At 44.3% G+C, this 16,097-nt stretch overlaps 1 protein-coding gene across 1 annotated transcript in view; it reads right to left on the bottom strand.

The window, feature by feature from the left end:
- The window catches only part of KLHDC4 (kelch domain containing 4), a 461,477-nt gene that overhangs the window by 426,475 nt on the left and 18,905 nt on the right, over positions 1 to 16,097 (bottom strand). The window lies entirely within an intron of this gene.

Below are 16,097 nucleotides of genomic sequence, written 5' to 3'. Positions count from 1 at the left end.
TCGGACCACAAATACACATTAAAAAAAAGGAAGATCAGACTACATCAATTGTATGTTGCGTTTGTATTTCTATGCACTTATATTTTCATTGCTACCAGCATTGTACACCGATAGGCATGGCCCAAATCCCACCCCTCCCCACCAATCTCGGTTTCTTCTGGTCATTTCCAGAATAGCGAGCTCCATGACATCTGGCATAAGACCTTATAATACCTGCTACCAACCAGGGAGGAACCTCTTTCTTAGGCATCTTGAGTGTAGCTGTTGACACATTAGGTCCTCAGGATTATTTTGTGAGGCAGGTGTTTGGAGCCTGCCATATGTCTTACAGGGTATACAAGTGTGTTGACTCTTTTCAGATTGAGATGCACAAGCAGTTTTATTTCACATCACAGTTTGTTCTGCATAATGTCTGTGGCTGATGTGGGATTTTTCAGAGTAGCACACTGGGATTGTCAAACATAAAGTAAACTTGGGTTTGTACAAACTGAGAATATACTTGGACTGTGCAAAACAGAAAAGGCTGATATGGAATGTTTGGTTTACATTTTAGAAATTTACTTCGAGTTGGGAGGGAGTATATTGGAATTTTTGATAGCCAACTGCAAGTATTCTGAAATTTTGCGAGAGTACACGAATTGTGCAAACTGAATACACCAGAATTCTCCTAGAGTTAACAGAAGTAATGTTCCATTGCGTAAAAGCCCAGTCAGGGTATACCAAAAGTGCAAGAGTAAATTTGGAGCATGCTGTAAACGTTTAGAACTAAAATGTGCAAATATTTTTAAATCTTGGAATTTCGTATGCTGTGATTCAGTGGACAATAGTAAATTACTTTGGCTATCTGCTATGATTGTAAAACTAAGCTTTCATTGGCATGATGAAAACTCGAAATGTACCGGCAATGTCATAAAATGCATTATGTGAATAAACTAGGATCAGAAAAACTAGGATTATACTGAGATTGCCAACATATACAGGGATTGTGTAAAGTGGGAGTGTACTGTGATTACACAAAGTCAGACTGAATGTTTGAGGGATCAGTAATGAGAGGCGGACACAAAGTTGCAATGTTCTCAATATTCGCCATATTTATTGAAAGAAAATGGGTTTGGAAAAAGGCCCACCTTGCCCTAATCAAAAGAGAAAGTCCCTACCTATGAAAATAAAACTAAAATAAAGTTGACCTTGTGTCCAAATTGCATCTGACCCTCACATTGACATAAAAAATTCTCTTCCCCTGAACGGTTTCAGGAAAAAGGCATATCACCAAAGTTCCATTCAGGTGAAGGAAAATGTCTCTTTCCTGGGTATTCTCCTTAAGATGGCAAGGCAAATGTTCTTTTTACAGTATGGGTTGAAATATACTGACAGGCAGTCTTTTACAGTCTTTAGGGTGGCCAAAGCAAAAATGTTCAGTTTTGACATAAAGTTTTTTGTTCAACAAAACATTGGATTTCCTGGTACACTCCCCTGCCAGGAACTCTCTACTGAACTATCCAATTTCAACAAAGATTTAATAGGACCAAGACTCCTTTTCCATGCAAAATTACATTTAATGGTATACTCCCCTGTGAGGAATATGCCCCTTTGGCTCACATAGATCCCCTGGTGTACTCTCCTGCCAGGCTTCTCTTTCAAAAAGGTTCCACTACACGATACTCTCATCAGGTCTCTCCGCAGTATTCACATATCTCTTCAATGTCCTCACAATTGCACATCCTCAGTGGCTAAACTTTGTTGAATTCAGTTAGCAATTGCACCAATTTCCCCCATACTGACATCCCTTACAGTGGGGATTGTTCAAGTTTCTTCTGTCAACCTCCCTTACAATGTCTCTCAGCTCTTGCCAATGCTTGTTCCATGTTTCCCCCCATCTGCCATCTCTTATGAGAATTGCACAATGTTCTTTCTGTAATTCTATTTGGTCAGTATTCAAAACGATCACTTAATTGTCCATGTACCGGTCGGAATGCCTCAGGGTTACCCCTATCAAATGGCCAACTCAACGGTATCTCTTTGCATCTCCGACCCATGACTACTTGTAGCGGCAGAGTTTTGCTTTGGATAGGACTTCTACAACTTATCAAATACCTTTTCAGCTCCACCGACGGCTTTATGGTTACCCGCCAATACAGGTGCTGCTTCCTGGTCGGACAGCTTTGTGGAAAACCTTTCTGCGTTTGCCGGTTCCTTTGCTGCACTTCTCTGGACCCAGTCAGAACCCGTTGAGTCTCCCATCGTTCCGGTAGGTTGGATTGACAAAAGGCAGGTTGGGAGCACCTCGCTCCTTCAGCCTGGTTCACTCCCGCATGTCTGCCCTTCTCTGTGGCGCCTCTTCCTGCTCTGCGTACTCTGCAGTCCGATCTAGCTTCTCCTTCACCTTCTCCCATCTGCAGGTGTTTCTCCGATTTATATGTCCTGCGTAGTTGATTGACTGCACATTACTATTGTCAGTATTGTTGATCCTCATTGACTTCTTCGTCCCAGTACTTAAAGCTTCCTGGGAATTGAATTAGTATTTTAAGTTCTGTTGATGCACATTTGTATTGACATTACAATCACCATCAACATTAGATGTCAAAGGAATTTTAGAGGAGTTATGCACATGTGAAGGAAAAATAAAGTTCTGCTTACGATGTTTATGATAACAGGCCATTAGAAACTCTGGGATTAGGGTTTCTTCTTCATTCAAGGGAAGAATACTGCATCTCCCCTGTCGGAGCCATCACCTCCCTTCACCCGCCTCCACCACCACCCTCCCCTCCCCCCGAATACCAACCCTAGGGGCAGGATCATGTACAGATAGCGTCTGCCTTCCCCTGGACACATGGGAAGAGACTTTAGGCTGGGGGGATCAGCGATGACTCAGCAGGATTCATCACAGAGGACAGCAGGTTTTTTCTCCAAATTGGGAATATAATGGAGTTGTCAAACTGCAGTATATCTCATCGCAACCACTTCAATGCAACCCATTACATTAAATACCAACCACAATGCAGGACCATTTCTATGAACATGCTGTCAAATATCAAATTCACTAAAATTTAAACATGTTTTTAAAAAAGGACTCTAAATAAGTAGGATTTTAACAAAAATATTAAATGTAAATCAGTCAGGGGAACAAAAAAAACATTAAAGAAGGGTGATGGAAAGGAAAGGGAAAGAGAAGACGAGGACCAAAATCGGGGCGGAGGCTTCAAGAGATTAGCCTCATTTTACACCGAAGTGTGTGTTGGATCAGAAATTCTGTTTTTGGTTTTCTTTTGATTGTGGTATTCACCTAGTCCATCTGCTGGCTTTTTTGGTGCCCTGGCTTATTTTTGTTAACAGTGAAGCAATTTCCAAAGTCTCATTGAAGGCAGCTACTCACTTTTTGAATGTGATGCATATGGGGCACAGAAGGCTACTAGGAAAGTGGTTCTGTAAAGTTAACCCAATTTGTTCCAGGGTGGGTGTTCTCATCCAGAATGTGTGTGTTCATGTTAGAGGCTGATGGCAGCTATATACTTTTTATTTAGTTCATGGTGATGTGGCTTCTTATTTTACACCTAAAGTAGCCACTTGCTTCCTGAACAGGAGGAAAATGATTAGCTGGTGTTTTTAAAGCCCTGTGACCAGGCAGTGTTCTTCGTTTTCCTTCATGATTGTATTTCACAATGAAAAAGCCACTATGGTCGCCTTTATGCCTATGTGATCTTGGACATAGGCCTCATAACGACCCCTCTGAGTGAATAAAATCCAGAACAAGCAGGGCTGGGTTTGCCAGACATCTCAATCCACATCCCCCAGAGTGAAGCCGGTCTGCCCAGATTGCAAGGCTGACAAATATTTGAAATGTGCATGTGATGCGACCCTGGAGGACTGGGGTATGCTGAAGGGGTAGGAGTCGGGCTTGCATGGGATATCTCGCTCCAAGTTCTTCCTCACCAAGATCGGAGAGAATAGATGGTGGCTCCCCCTACGCTACCTTGCGGGCGCCCTTAAATTACAGTTCCAGAACTGTGTGCATCACTGGAACAGAAGTGGGAGCCTATGCTGCCTGAGCAGAGCATCCACTGATCTGATCCAATATACATATACAAAGCACAAATGAATAATGATTTGGCATTTATATAGCGCTACGAACCCTGAGGTATCTGAGCACTGCTTGTTATTACCCACGGTGCGTGGTGCTCATTTATCGACCTCAGAAGGATGAAAGGCTGATTTTGGCCCTGCCGGGATTCGAACCTGCGTTAGCAAGCTCTGCACGGATGTCAAATCGAGTGCTCTGCTAGCTGTGCCACTTGACCGGCTATAATAGGAGCACTTTTTCTATTTGGGTAGATAGCACCCGAGTTAAGATTTCCCCCTGCAATGCCGTCCCAACCCACTATGAATCGAATTTGGAATGGATAGAAAGAAGCAGCAGGGATTCAAGGATATTGTGCAGCAAACAACAATTAATTAATGTGCGGTTAAATCTATAAGGCAAATATGATTTCTCACAATAGCAGGAATATCTAAACACTGGCAATCACAAGGCAAGGTGTCAACCTAAGGCATACAATTCAAAAACAAGTTAAAAGTAAGAACACGATGCAGCCAAATCGCACGTGGGAAAGTTGCATTTTTTTCTCAATTGCCATTTTAAATGACACAAACGGTTGTTATGAAAAACGGGTTAAATACTCAGATTTGCAGTGCGGTTTTTGGGCTGTGGGATAGATGCACATCACAGGGACAATATAAAAGTGAAAGGATGGTTGTAGCTGAAGATTTGGATGAGATTTGCAAAATAAAAGGGAAGCTCGTTTTTTTGGTAAAATGAAGCAGTGAAAGAGAAAATCAGCTGAGAAAAAGAAAAGATTTTACTTAAGCTAGATAATTGTTGTGATTTGTATGTGGGTATGAAAGGGAGATGTTGTGATGTAGTGTGGTTTGTGTCAGGGTATGAAAGGGAGATGTTGTAATGTAGCTTGTTATGTAATGTCACTGGCCTGGAGTGCTTGCTGTCAGAATGTTGATGCATGAACACAGCTCAGGAGAATGTTGAGTGGATCTGTGAGTGCATGTTCTGAGAGTGTCAGTTGGGGGCCTGAGCTAGGATGGTAGGATGGCCGGTGGGTTTTTCTCTCCTATGTACATAAATCCAATACCCCTCACTGTCCCTGTCCTTTACTTCATGTCAATGTACATAGTACAAGAGTAACTGGATGGTGTATATAATGTACATCCTGTACAATAAAGCTTCCTGGATCAACTTGTGACTCCACAGCAGGTCTGTGTGCGAGTGCCAGCATGAATGACCACATAATAGACTTTATAACAATTATTAGGACTATATTTTTAAAGAAAGACACAGTAGGATCCTGGGTTAATTTGCAATTGAACGCTTTCACCCCGCATTCAGATCTATAGGGGAATTCATTTCAATTATTCAAAATATTGCTAAGGAGTTACAAGATGGGGTGAATGAAAGAATGGCGCTAACACTAGGAAATCATAGACAAGATGCACAAAGAATTCTGACAGTGGGACAAATTACCAAGGCAAGATAAGGTTGCTTAAAGAGTGGAACAAAGACAAAAGGGTCAATATGGGGTAGGCTATGTGTTTCTATAGGATGGGGAGAATACGCACAGTCCACGCTTGAATTTGGGATTTTGCAACAGTCAACCGGGTTCTGGTCACTGCGCAGCTCGGGTCACCAGGTAGCAAATAGCTGGGAAATTCGGGTCACTGGATAGCAGTACAGCTGGATGACAGAGCTATAGCGGGCATGCAGCTAGAGGGCAAGAAGCTGGTCTGGTCACAGTTTTTCCCCTTGGTCCCCTTGGTTAGTGTTTTTTTTTTAAGATCAAGGCCTTGCTGAAGTAGGGTCAGCTATGCTTTGGCCTGGCTGGAGTAGGATCAGATATGCTTTGGTCTTGTAGTGGAATCTGGCAAGATGAATGTAGAAGATCAGTAACGCCTGTGCTGGAAATTCAGGAGAGAGTCTGTCTAGAGTTCTGTCAGCCACCCTTATTTATAAGGCATGGTGACATAATCGAATTATACGGTAGGGCAGGCTTAGCTGAGCACGCCTCTTAACAACTTGTTTGGCCAGGGGTGATGGTTACCGCCTTCCTGACAGCTGATTGGGCGTCTACGGACATGACACCAGCTTTATGATGTGGGTTTACAAGGCATAGGATCATTTCACAGTTACTTTAGCCAAAATCATTTTTCTCATAAATCACACATTTACACAATTTTGACAACTTTACAAATGACCTAGACAGATTATATATTTCACACTGAGCATGGCAGCCCAACTCTACAGTTTATCAGACTTTGTTTCGCCCTCCTATCAGTTTTTCACACTTTTTAGTGAGAAATATATTACTTAAAATTCTATAACTTTATGCATGGGTACATATTCTCATAGGGCATATTTCTGTTATATGTCCTTTCCCCATGATTCACATTTTTCTGGCGTGCGTGTCCCATACATGTTATTGACAGCCAAGATATCTTATTTGAAAGCCACAGAAATCACATTTAAACTGTTCAATTTTTACATTTCGGCGCGGTCCTGCTGCAAAGATAAAACTCTTAAAAGTTTATACTAGTCTTTTGAAACAAATGATCTGCCCTTGTCCTCCAAATATGGTCATGTGCTTCCAGGCTGCTCTTGAGTTGGCTTTGAAGCTCTCAGTAAGAGTTGTGAGGACGTGTGACTTAATTTCGCACCTAGGTGTCCTAGAATCTCTATTTAAGAGTCCTCTGCCCAGACAAATGTCTGACAAGCGTGTGACCTTTCTTTGTCTTGGTCTATTCAAGTTTTCAAAGGTAGTGGTTAACATGTAGGTGTCCCAGCTCTCCCTTGTGGCTTCTCTTGGGGGTAGGGCAATGCTGTCATCGGCACCCAAATTTCCTTTGGGCCATGGCAGAAACCTGTTTGGGCTGATTTCCCACTACAGCCAACACATTTATTTCATTATGTTAGTTTATTTTGAATCGGAAGTAAGCATGTCGAGTAAAACATCCCTTATATGTTTCCCAGCAAACCCCCTTTACATTGCTAGGCCAGGACAGGTTTTTATTCAACATTGTACTTTTAAAAACAGGCATTTTCTTTTGGTTTGCAAAAGCCCATTTTGACACGTGGGGAAAGCTGCTAGGATTTTCCCTTTTAAATTTGGTTCTTCCATCGGACTTCCCAATATTTGTTTTGTAGCCATAGTCGGTTCCTTTTATACAGCAAGTTGCTTGAAACACTGATGCACTGAAATTGACATAGGCCCAGAGAGCTGGAGTTTCTTTGAAGCATTGATTTTTTTGACATTTTGTGACTCAAATGTTAAGCGTTTTCTGCTGAAAGTGAAGTTTCTTTTGCCTTTTTCAGATTTGGCTGGCACAGCCTGCCATGCAGGGATCATGCTTTGTTCTGCTGGAGCACAATCTGGATATGGATGGGCATCGCAGGGTCCTTTTGATAAAATCAATGTGATGTGGAGTAGATGAAAATAGCGTCAGGGCAGCATCCTTTTTAGTGTAAAAGATTCCCTCTTCAATGGGAACGTTTTGCAAGCAGCTGAGCAGTGCTGTCTTTTACAATTTGCTTCTTTTTGTGCACTCAAAAACACCCACTGGCACTCTTCTCTGTGTGCTCCCTGTTCCAACTCGCCCAATAGGTGTTTGGCAAGATGGTGCAGCCATCCTTTTGTCACTGCAAAACGCAGTTTTGATGCAATGGTGCTCCAAGGAGCCAGCGCAGCCATTTTGCTGTTGAATGCAGAAGCGCAGCTTGGTTATGGATGGGGATTCTGCTGAATGGGTCAAAGTATCCCACACCACATAAGAACATACTCTAGTTGGCTTTACCATTAAAAATGTATGCCAAAGTATGAAAACATATCCAAACTGGCTGTAGTAAAAGGCCAGTCGAGCTACATAACACTTATGCTTGCTTTATCAAAGATGCCCAATACAAAATGCCATACCACAATATGAAATGACTGAACTGGCTGCATTGAAATGTTGGGCTAGCTACATAAAAACACTTATGGTTGTTTTACAAATGTCATACCGCAATAAGAAAGGACTAGACTAAATGCATAAAAGTGACGGTCTGGCTTCATAATAACACTCATGCTCGTTTTACCAAAAGGTGCCTAATCCAAATTAGTACCCAGCGAGAGTCAACCAGAATGTAAAACACATTCGGATTGGCTCTCGCCGGGTCGTTACCCGGACGGGAATCCCTCGATTGGGATTCCACAGCCATTTTTCCCGGTGGGATGCCTGGCAGCCCCTCAGCCAATGAGGAGGCTCGAAGCAGGGCTATTCCCACTCCGAGCCTCAACACAGCCGAGAGGCTGCCATCGCCCCCCGCCGGGTACTCAGGTATGTTTTTTTCCCCTTTCCCACCCTCCAAACCCCACTTCCCTTCTGATTTCGCCCTTTTCAGGAGCAAATGTGCTGGGAACATCGCGTCCGCTCCCGAAGGCCGCCATGGAAGGGGAAAACAGACTTCATTTTCCTGGCGGCCATTTTCCTTATTTTTTATTTCCTGTCCGGAAATGCTGCAGCGTTTCGGGACAGAAAGAATGCTTTTACTACCCCGGTCTTGTGGGCCAGAGTACTAATAGCAATATGCCCCTCGTGGCGGGGGCATTACCGAGTCCGGTAATGCCCTGGGGCCTATGTTAAGGCCCTTGCTTCGCTCTGGCCTAAAACTATGGGCTCTGGGGTATTACCAGACTCAGTAACGCCCCCGCCGCTCGTGGCATATTGCTTAAATGTCATGCCACAGTAAGAATTATACCACCGATCCTGCGTGCTTTATACCAAAGATGCCGAATACAAAATATTGTGCCTCAGTAAGAAATGGTTAGACTGGTAGCATAATAAATGCCAGTCTTGCTTCGTAATAACACTTATGCTTGTTTTACCAAAAATGCCTAATACAAAATGTTATGCCAGAGTAAGAATAATACCACTGATGTGGCTTGCCCGATCGTGGATCCTACTGTGCTTGCTGGGAAAGGTAATTGGGAGAAATGATAACCCCAGAAGATTGGGACGAGATATACAGGGGGGCCTTAACTACACTTTGCCCACACCTGGCGGAAACACAGGAACAAATATTAACAAGATAGTATAAACCCCCTTCTCGCCTACATCATTCTCATCCTAACAATTCTAAGATGTATTGGAGGGTAAGTGGGACAGAGGGCATTCTGCTACATACTCTATGGGGGTGTCTGGAAATTCAGGACTTCTGGCTTTAGGTCAGATCCAAATTGAAGGAAATAATTTGGGATTACAGGGGATCCTCTGCCCTGCATCTTGGGCCTCACTGGCCCATTCAACAGCTCGGTATGACAACTGTGCTTGAGCTGTTGGCATACTTAATATTGGCGGCCAAACCGTCAATTGTCCATCTCTGGGGGAGGACTGAACTACCCTCTATAAACATATGGCTAGACAAAGTATGGAACATTTGTGCAATGGAAAAATGATGAAGGGCAAAGTTTAACTCTTAGACCTCATCTTCCAAGATGTGAGGTAGAAGGAGATGTGTATGTTAATACGATTGTTGATCCACCTCCCAATCTCCTAGCGTCACAATTACCAGTATCCAACATGTTAGCAGAGCTGATTCTAGAACTAGAAAAAAAAAAATCAAAATGCAGCTTGAGTACAGAAAGCTGGAGGTACAATCTAAAATGCAAGAAAAAGAAATGAGGAAGGAACGGCAACTCAGAGAAAGAGATGCAGCATGAGTATGACATGAAAATGTTCTGTTTCCGAGTCTTCTTTGCCAGACACCTCCAGGTTCAGAAGCCTCGTCTCCCAAAAGATTTGGCGAGTGTGTATGATGGTAAAGGTGATATTCTGGACTGGCTCGGTACATTTGAATTTACATGCAAAGTGAAAGGTATATGCGAGAGTGCAGTTTTTTCCATGGGTTATCTATAGGCTCTCCCAGAATGGCTGCGATACTATGATGGAGTTGAATGGTGCTGATAGAGAAGATTACCAATTGGTTAAGACTGCTCTCATAGCCAAATTTGGAAAGAACCCTTCACAATAGCTGAAAAAGTTTAGAGATCACAAGAAGAAAGATGGAAGTTTGTGGGCCACTTGGGTGTGTGAAAGCCTGAAAAACGTAGATGGTGGATTAAGGCAACAAGGTGCGCAGCTATGATGGGGCTACAAGGTGCGCAGTTATGATGATACGAGATGTCATGTAAGAAAGTATTTTTTATGCATGTACCCTAGAGCTGAGACAGCATCTTGCTGACTCTGAGAAAATGGACCCCAAGAAGTTAGCACTAGCTGCCGACTTGTGGGTGGCCAACAGGGTTACTGCCAAGGATTGTGGGGCTCCTCACAAGAAAGAGGATGGGAAGTAGCATAAGCAAGATGAGAAGGATCAATCCAAAAATCTGCTAACAAAAAACGGGTCACTAAAACAACAAGGGAACATTTCACCATAAACAACCTTATAGTGCTAGTTAAAGCGCTGGACCCAAACCAGAGGGAGGTTACCAGAAATCCCTATTCCATAAGACGTTTGGAAAATGTGTGGTTTGTGAGTCTGGTGATCATGTAAAAGGAGATCCCAGATGTAAGGGTAAATCTTCAATGATTCCATCTGTCTCCTTAGCCTTCCCACAGGATGTGGATGTACCAGTGACAGGTGCTAGCTTTCACACTCCAGTTGAAGAACCCATTGGTGTTCAGGATAGAGAGTTTCTTTTGTATCTCTGGAACCGTGGGACAACAGAACATTGAAATCTATAATTCCATTCTGGATCATACTAAAGAGCATTATAAAAGAGTGTGCTTGTAAATGGCCAGGACACTCCTGCCATCAGAGACACTGGGGCCAGCATAGCTGTGGTAGATAAAAGTTTCTTTCAACCTGAGGAAATTGCTAAGGCTCCCAGAAAGCTTACCAAGTTAGCAGGAGGTCCAGTTCAAATGTGTCCCGTACTGCCAGCCATCATTAAATGTAATGACATGACTGTAAAAATCATTGTGAGCGTCTAGTCTGAAGCTCCTGGAAGAGTACTCTCGGGCAATGACTTGAAGGTCCTGGGTGTAGGTTCCAGCACACCAAAGCCTCCTAAGAAGAGAAGGTAGCTGACAAGAAAAGCAAGGCAGACCTACCAACTGAGAGCAAGGAGAAATCCAGAGTCTCCAAAGGAATGAACGGCCTCAAGCCCAAAACTTCCTCAAATAAGAGTTCCTGTAAAAGAAACTCCAGGTCACACCTGTGACCCCCACCACCATCTGAGGCTGAGTTGGTGACCAAAGAATCCCCTGAAGAACCATCATCTGATGAGTCGGAGGTGGAGGAGTTTCAAACCATTCTAGAGGATCTGGATCCTAGAGACCATCCTGAACTGCAGGCTTTAGTTGCAGATGGTGGACGCTCTATAATAGACTTTAGAAGGGGACAGAGAGATGATCCCTCTCTAGAACGTCTGTGTCAGCAGGCAGCTTCCCAGAGTGAAGGACAAGAACCTGGGAGCATAGGCTGTATTGGGGGGGATAACCTCTACAGTGAACCTATGGAATCTATCCCAGAGGACCTCAGGAGACTGGTGCTACCCCAAGAATTAAGATCAACATTCCGACAATTGGCCCATGAAGACCCTGGATCTAATTGTACTCTCCTGGCCCAAGATGGGTGCAGAGGTAGAGAAACATTGCAAGAGTTGCCACACTTGCCAATTGTCTGGCAAAGGTGATTCCAAGAATGTAGCACCTTAGTGCCTCTCCCAGTTGTGGGAGTTCAGGTTAAGAGGGTGGGAATTGACATTGTTGGTCACCTAGACCCTCCAACTTCTTCAGGCAATCGATTTATATTGGTTGTAGTGGGCCATGCCACTAGATTCCCTGAAGCCATACCAATGAGAACTGTTACTGTTCAGGCAGTGGCTAAGGCCCTACTTATTATTTTATTACCAGAGTAGGATTTCCTAAAGAGGTTGTATGCAACAGGGGGTCACATCTTATGTCCCACTACATACAGGCCATGTGGAAAACATGTGGGGTCACCTATACATACTCTACATCCTACAACCCTCAAACAAATGGGTTGGTAGAGGGGTTTAACAGGACTATGAAGAGCATGGTTGGTGCTTTAGAGGAACCCCTTAGAAGAAAGGGGGACCTTCTACTGCCATGCCTTCCATTTGCTTATAGAGAGGTGCCTCAAGCTGGAGTGGGTTTTAGTCCCTTTGTGCTCCTCTATTGTCATCCAGCCCTTTGGTGCTGATTAAGGAGGATCTGGAGAGTGCTCCAACCCTTAAACCAGTACGACTTACCGACTATGTGCTAGCCTCAGACAGGGGATGGCACAGATGATGACATAGGCTTCTGAGAACTTGAAAGCTAGTCAAGCTCTGGTCAAAAAATGGCATGACCAGAAAGCTAACATGGCGGAGTTTACTCCAGACTAACAGGTTCTCATAATGGCTGCAGTAAAACACAGGGTTTTACAGGACAAATGGACAGGACCCTTCAAGCTTGTAGGCAAGCTTGGAGAGGTCAACTATGTAGTAGACTTGAGCAACCCCAAGGGGGCGCCTAGCATCTTTCATACCAACCACCTGAAGGCTTATGCCTCTAAACCAGAAATAGTAGCTTTGCTCTAATCAGGAAGAAGAGAGGACTGAGCCTCTCCCAGATCTTCTAAAGGGAAACCCCTCAGATTGGTCTATACAAGGACTTACTGTCTTCTAATTTAACACGGCAGTACCAAGAGAAGTACAAATCTTTGTGAACTGAGTTTGCCCCTCTGTTCTCACTTACACCAGGCTTGACCCCTTGGGGCCAGAATGCCAGTGACACTGGTGATGGTGTACCTGTAAAAAGCAGGTGCTACAGGATGTCAGATCATGTGAAGAATCAAGAGGTCAAAAAGATCCTTAACCTTGGAATGATTGAACATTCCACAAGTCCATGGGCTAGCACAGTTGTGTTAGTGCCAGAAGCAGGTACCAAAGAACTTCGGTTCTGTGTGGACTTTAGGGCCTTGAATTCAGTTACCAAAACTGATGCCCACTCTTTGCCACAGACACATGAACTGGTGGATAAGCTGGGCTCAGCACAATTGCTCAGTACTTTTGATTTGACAAGTGGTTATTGGCAAATTGCCATGACTGACCATGCTAAGGAGAAAACAGCATTTTCTACAACAGAAGGCTTTTACCAGTCTAAGGGCATGCCCTTTGGATTGACAAATGCACCTGCCACTTTTCAGAGAATGGTAAAACATGTTCAGAATGGGTTAGAGAACTTCTGCATGGCATACTTGGATGAAATTGCAGTGTTCAGCACTACATGGGAAGAATATATTATCCACCTGGAACAAATGTTGCAAGCCCTTCAACAGGCAAATCTGACCATCAAACCAAGAAAGAGCCATGGTGGTCAGTTTAAAGTGGTCTACCTTGGACATGAGGTAGAAGGGGGTGAGATCAAGCCCTTACCCAGCAAGGTACAAGCTGTACAGGACTGGGCCACCCCTACTACTCAGACTCAAGTAAGACCCTTTTTAAGACTTACTGGATATTACAGGAACTTCATTGATAACTATGGGACCATAGCTTCTTCTCTGAATACTGTGTCTTCTCCCAAGTACCTTAAACAAGTCAAGTGGATTAAGGACTGTGAAAAAGCTTTTCCGGGGGCTGAAAGATTCCCTCTGTAGAGATCCAGTGCTGAGAGCTCCATAATTTACTCTGGCCTTCTTAGTCCAGACTGATGCTTCGAACACAGGGATAGGAGCCGTCTTGAGCCAATTTGATAGTGAAGGCAGGGAGTACCCCATCTGCATTATTAGTTGACAACTAAAAGTTAGGGAACCCAGGTGTCAGAACCTCCCTTCTTTCTTACCTTTTTCTCCTTGCTGGTGTTCTTCCGGGATGAGGCTTCTTTCTTTTTCACCGACCGTGACTTGTACAAGCCGGAACGCGAGTCCTCGGGTTCCAGCGTGGAAGCCGGCTGCCAAGCTGGTAGCGTTCAATATCCAGGAACAATGTCAATAAATCCAGGAAGGAAGATATCGGAAGGGTAAGGAATTAGGGGGAAGGTTCCAGGAGTAAGGGGAAGATAGAATGTACGAAGCACAGAGAGCGAACTCGAACAACGTCTAGTAACTCGTAGGGGTAGAGTTGAAACGCGTAGAGCCGTGGGGACGTGCTGGTTTTCTCGGAAGCTGGCGAGTACACGCAAAGGCTAGACTGCAAAAGTTCTGACTCGGCGGCCATTTTGGATGGGTTGCAGAGTTTACACCGCAGTGCATCATGGACCATGAAGTCCAGAAGGGTCGAAACCGGCCATTCATGACACCAGGTGGGCCACTATTGAAAGTGAATTTTATTTCTACTGTATGGGCCTTAAAGAAGTGTAGGGCATACCTGTATGGAACTACTTGCAGGATTCAAACTGACCACCAACCCTTCAGGTGGTTGATGCAGATGAAAGGAGAAAATCAAAAGTTGCTCAGATGGTCCATTAGCCTTCAAGGCTTCACTTACTATTCAGCAAAGGTCAGGTACCTAACATAAGAATGCTGATGGTCTATCCAGAAAGTATGACCGACTGGAACCAGATATTCATGCAGGAGTGGATTAGATCCTCCTGTCCCTTAGTCTGGGGCTGGGGTGGGGCGAGTGTTAGAAAGATTTAGCATCTGTATGCAACATCCCCTATCGTAGAGAACCCCCAGCACTTTTTGCTGGACTTCTGGGGATATTTTCTTTCTATCCTGAATGAGGGGAGACTTTTTTCCCCCCCTCATTCATTCTTATTTACCCTGACTTTCGGAACTCTGTTCTTTGTGTTTACCTTTACTACTGAGTCTTTTTTCCTCCTATCTTTTCAAAGGCATCTGTATTTAACATCTGCGGCATGCAGCACCTTATGTGCAGTGTTGCTGGGAACCCTTCAGTTTCTCCTTTGAGACTCTCTTTATCCTTACTAACTACAGTTCTTAAGGATACTTAGTATCCTTCCAAAAATATTATACTATGAGAGATTAGCACACACCACCTTATGTGGAGTGCTAAGGGGATACCTCGTATCCCCCTTCTCTCTGCTCCTGTGACTTGACTTTCTAGTCACAGACAACCTATAGCTATGGCTGGTGGCAGTGGAAGTGTCGTACAAACTATTGTGATATTTTGTATCACAAACTGTATTCGCAGTCTCGGTTATGCACAATAGGGTCACCTATGTTTGAACATGGTGGCTTCTTTCTTTCTTCACCCTTTCTATTGTGGTTGTTCTTTTTTAGCCCTTCTTCTATCATTCTGGGAGGGGGAGGTCTGGGTGGGTGTTTTGCCTTTTGCGGGAACCCCTGGGCTCCAGCATGTCACTCCCCTGCCCTTTGTCTGCCATAGTGCCTGAATGGAAGCAGTTTCCACTGGGCTGCTGGTTGTCCTCATTGGACAGCCACCCGCTCCTTTATGTAAAATGCTGAGTTTGCAGAGGAGTGTGTGGGAAAACTGAATAAAAGGGGAGTTTCCTGTGGTGAAAGACAAGTAGACGACTGGAACAGAAGAGCCGTAGCGGAGGACGGCCAAAGGCACCTGCAGACCCTTCCAATCACTGAAGCGACAACTGCCGTCCTGACCCAGTTTTCTATTCGAAAGGGGATGCCTTCCCTTTGGCTGGTGGAACCAACCAGCCCTGAGACAAACTACAAATCGAGCCATCTCGAGGTGATGTGCCTCTCCAGAACTGCAGACCGCGAATACCAGGAAACCTCTGACCCAGTTGCAGTGCAACGTCTTTGCAAGGACGAATCAGTCCAGAACTTTGGTGAGCTCCAGTTGGACCTCCAGAGGCACATCCCCTCACCAGAGTACAGGACAATAGAAGATCGACCAGGTGAACACTGTGCTTTGTTGGTGCTGAGAAAAAGGTACCAATACCGCAGACTGACCAAGGAGACTGAAGACGTCCATGCCAAAGGGGTGGGGTCCTCTCTCGAGACTGCTGCTGAGACATCCCATTCAAGTTCTTCCTTTTTGTCACAAGACCGAGTAATTAGGAGACCGGGTCCGTCGCTGCTGCACAGACAAGAGTCCAGCTACGAGCATTTC

Source organism: Ambystoma mexicanum, chromosome 1q (genome assembly GCF_040938575.1).
Source record: "Ambystoma mexicanum isolate Mex_15411 chromosome 1q, UKY_AmexF1_1, whole genome shotgun sequence".
Taxonomy (NCBI): Eukaryota; Metazoa; Chordata; class Amphibia; order Caudata; family Ambystomatidae; genus Ambystoma; species Ambystoma mexicanum.
Note: the sequence above shows the minus strand (reverse complement) of the source record. Positions and strands in the feature narration are given on the sequence as shown.